Source organism: Dunckerocampus dactyliophorus, chromosome 8, assembly GCF_027744805.1.
Source record: "Dunckerocampus dactyliophorus isolate RoL2022-P2 chromosome 8, RoL_Ddac_1.1, whole genome shotgun sequence".
Lineage (NCBI taxonomy): Eukaryota > Metazoa > Chordata > Actinopteri > Syngnathiformes > Syngnathidae > Dunckerocampus > Dunckerocampus dactyliophorus.
Genome location: NC_072826.1, coordinates 1294800 through 1299434, shown reverse-complemented (window position 1 = coordinate 1299434; position 4635 = coordinate 1294800).

Sequence of the window (4635 nt, the reverse complement as noted above, 5' to 3'; positions counted from 1 at the left end):
TTTTTTAAGAGCACCACAAATGACTACAAACAAACAGATCTCATGAGCGACTTTTTCCACCTGAAAAAAGGCTAAAACACTTAAACATGGTAGATGTACAACAGCAGTACCTTTGTTTGTATTTATTTAGTGACGCAGAAAGCAGTTTACATGCTGTAGATGCAAAGTCGTCTGCCTCTCGTCTTGCCGGTTTCAGTCGCTGTTCTATCAGCCCGAAGTGTGTGGCGGTGGGCTAGCTCAATAGCATTGTCCCGTACGTCGCTGTTTACTCATATCGAAGTGAAAATTACAACTTCCAGTCCAAAAGACTCTCACTGTGGTTGATGTGGAGTCGCAACTCATCCATTTTATTCACTAAAGACCGCACATTAGCGACGAAAATGCTCGGTAAGGAGAGTCTGTGTTAGCTTCTGCTTAGCTCATACTCGCCTTTGTTTATGTCCTCGATGCCACGTGCGAGCACTTCCGCCTGGCTGAGTGGTGTGTGTAGATTCTGGTACTCTGGAGATCTCAGGGACAAGTCAAAGATGGTGATAAAAACGTTGACGCTCCAATATCCAAAAACTCTTGTCAAATGTAAGATGCTAGGCCAGTCCTGTTGCTCGGCAGCAGCTGTGATCGCCATCATGTCGTCAAAACGGTAAAATCTTGATCGCATGACATTTTCATTTGATTCGACTGCAAGACTGATAGTTGAATCAGACTCCCCTGAACTTTGGTGAGTTTGTTCCCTTTGTAAGTCCCAAATGAAACCATCAATCCAGGGATAAATGAACCAATGGTGCTGGTAATGGTAATTACCCTCCTGTAGTAAGGATGTCTTGAATACATGTAAGCACTCACGTACAGCAACTTCTCCCCTCCCGGCCATTCCTACATGAGACGCAGTGATCCACGCAGAGCTGCATGTTGTTACTTTGTGTGCACTTGAAAGTATACCATGCTTCTCCACACATCGCTGACCTCAACAAGGACATCATCATCATCACCATCATCATCTTGCTAATGAGAGGGGGGAGTCTTTGCCTCAGGTAAGGACCTTGTTTCTTTCCTCGCTAAGGGATGTGTTTAATTTTTGCTCAGTCTGTGGTGTTCTTTAAATGAAACAAATTAATGCACTTTTAATAGCTGCTGGCTTTTTTTCACTAGGGGAATGATGGGGTGGTTTGTGTTCATGCTGACCCTGCCCTGTAAAACACACCGACACAGCACAGCTGCACAATCAACCAGGACATGCACGTACTGATAAAATGACACTTAATTATGTCTCATTGAAATGCACACAAATGGGATTTTAACTGGTGGATCCACGGACAGTGTGTGCATGTGTTGCGCTGCCTATAATATTTTATAGAGAAGCTCAAATTAAGTTCACCTGTGAAGGTTGTGTTGCGGATGCCAGGCAGTGCGGCCGTGCAAGTGTACGTTGGTAAACCTCACTCCCCCTGCCTTAAGAGCTGCGTAGGACGCTCAGTCGACAGTCCATGGTTTTGGCCGAGTGGTCAGCGCTCTCGACCCCCATTACGAAGGTCCTGTGTTCGAGTCACAGTTATACAGTAGTACGTTTTAGGTTCATCCTGAAATGTATCTGAAATATCCCTAACTTCTTGTATTATATTTCACAAGGACGTACTCATGTAAAAGTGCCCACTCCATGTGAATTGCTTATCCAGTGACAATCCAAGTTAAAATGGTGACGGTTCACACAATACCAGGAATTTGATAACTGCTTACTAATGGGTAATAGAAATATTAAAAAAATGCAAAAATGACAGTGGAGCAGTGCAAACCACCAGCAGAAGAACCATATAGAACCATAGAACTGGAGCACTATTTACAGGAATATTAGGGGTGCGACCTTTTATTGAAGACTTTTGTTGGCAAATCGGCAAAGAGCGGCCAGGGAGGAGGGGATCCACACACACAACAACTTCTTAACATCTTCCATCGTTTGTGATCTTTGCTGTGTAGAGATCACAAATGCAGCATTTCACAACATTAGTTTCCTTGATTTCATCTTTCTTTGCCAGGATGAAACTTATCATCCATGCGGCAAACGGACTCGCTTGTGTAACTGTTCTCATTTGAGTTTGCCAAATGAACGTGTCTTACAAGATACCGTAGTACAGCTGTCCCTCGTTTATTGCAGTTAATTCCAGACCCGACCACAATAATGAATGAGTTTATTGAATTGAATCAATTCAATAAACTGAATATTTTCGTAGTTAGGGCATATAAAACCTGTTTACACAAAAACCTGCCGGCTCAGTAGCCAGTCTCCTTGCAGTATGAAAGGTAATGTAATGTAAGTTTGTGGTCTAATATCTTTTAAAATCAGTTTACGCTTCGCAGTGACCACAATAATGGAAGTACCATAAGACGGGACAGCTGTGGTAGGACAAGTTTAGTTTTAATTCGAGTTTTAAGCCTCTTTTAAGACGATATTTTAACATATATTTCTACTTCTTAACTTGAACAAACTCTCGGCTGGCAGTGTTTTGTATCAACTTTTAGATGGCTGCCCTGTTAATAATCATACAGTACTAACACAGTCGCCGTCCCTTTGGATATTGACGCATTTCCATTTCAAATAAAATGATAACACGCTTGAGAAAGAGGCAAAACCTCACTGTGAAAAACTTGCATATCAAGTGTGCCATGAAAGGCGACGGGAGTTGGTGCTCACCAGTCAGTCAGTCTTTGAGTGACAGACGGATTAACAGTTGCCATGGCAACAACAGCTTCATTTTCCAAGGTCAACGAGTCTCCTCCTTTCCATCCGGTTGCCAGACAGTCGGGTGTATTTCCTTGGCAAAACCTCTCCCCTTTTACTCTGCGGAGAAAAAGAAAAGAGTGTATTGCAGACCTGAATTGACTTGAAGTCTGCTGGAGCACATAAGCAGCCTGGGAATTGTGGAAATGTGCTTATCAAGTGGCTGCTACAGGGCAGCTGATATGAAGTGTATTGACATTGAGCAGCTTCATGTCAGACAAGGAAAAATAATAGACATACCAAAATGACCACCTCAGAGCTCAATGTCACAGTACATGTGACCCTTTTCAAGGAATATGAAGTCAAAACTGAGATCACAGACAAGCAAAATCATATCAACCACCTTCTACAATCCCCCTCCAAATTCGGATCAACATTTGCAATAAAAGCGCCTGTTGTAGCAGATTAGCTCCAACTCCAATAATACTCTCAGTCTCTCTTTAATTGCCATTGCTCTCTCCTCAAAGTAGAATTTTGTATTTACAAATCGAATAGTTTCGTAGTCAGAGCATAGATAACCTGCTTACAACCTTCTAAATACGGGCTTTAACATTATTAGAGCCCTCTAGAAATGAGATAACACTCCTACAGCTACATTTACACTCGTATCACCCAATATAGGAGGCATAACAAGAGCAAATAAGACAGAAAGTAGAAATAATATAGACTCACACATGTTAGTATTGGGAGAGTCACCTTATTACCGAGTACTTTCTGCGGTGACTATTGTTTCATCATTGTAACATTAGTGACACCCAGTGACCAGCGTAGAATACGACCTATCACACACATACCGCCATCTTACAGTTTGCTCCATTTCATACGCTTACCACACACATACTTGTAGATTATAATTACACACACAATTCATACACACAATCACTCGTGAAAATACTGCAACTTGTTCGATGATGATGATGATACGTCGTAGATACGTCGTAGATACGTCGTAGATACATCGTAGATACGTCGTAGATACGTCGTAGATACGTCGTAGATACGTCGTAGATACGTCGTAGATACGTGTATCTCGGGCTTTGTCTCAGAATGGCTGAGTCCAGTATGTCTTCTGAATACTTGATGTGTGTATTATTTCATTTAGTCATTTTCATGGTTGAAAATACTTAATTTCGGCCAAAATAAAATAAAATGTGCTTAAATGTGCATATTTTTGACTGATAATAGGCCATAGTCAACCGCAAAACAGCAATGATTTTTTAAAATGAATATATTTTGAAAAACCGCTATAGAGTCAAAGCGCAAAGTGGGGAGAGACGACTGTAATGCCTGATAATTGTGCACACCCTAATATGGGGTGGTAATCACAAATGCCACACCTGAGAAGGTTCAATACAATAAGCCTTCAAGATTTTTTTTTTTTTGAGAAAACCTGCATAGTGTTGATGTCACCAGGCATCAGTAATCTTACTGTAATGCTCGGTGAGACACACAAGCACCAGACTTGTAATGCAGGTTTGAATTATCTCACAACACTCACGATAATCCCTAATAAAAGCCCTACTAAAAACTACTGTTGCGGGCTACTCAACTCAACGCCACTAGGGAACACATTTATAACAATATACTGTACACAAGCATGAGTCTTATTTCTGTCTTAAATAGCTTATTTACTCTTATTATGATTACTATATTGGGTAATACAAGTGTAAAGGTGACTATAGGGGTGTTAGTTCATGCCTCGAGGGTGTAATCATGTTAAAAAACTGTATTTAGAAGGTCGTCACAGGTTTAAACCTTCTAACTACAAAAATATTCCATTTATCAAGAATGAATTCTGCTTTGCAGAAATTCACTTATTATGGTCGGGTCTGGAACCAATTAACTGTGATGAAGGAGGGATT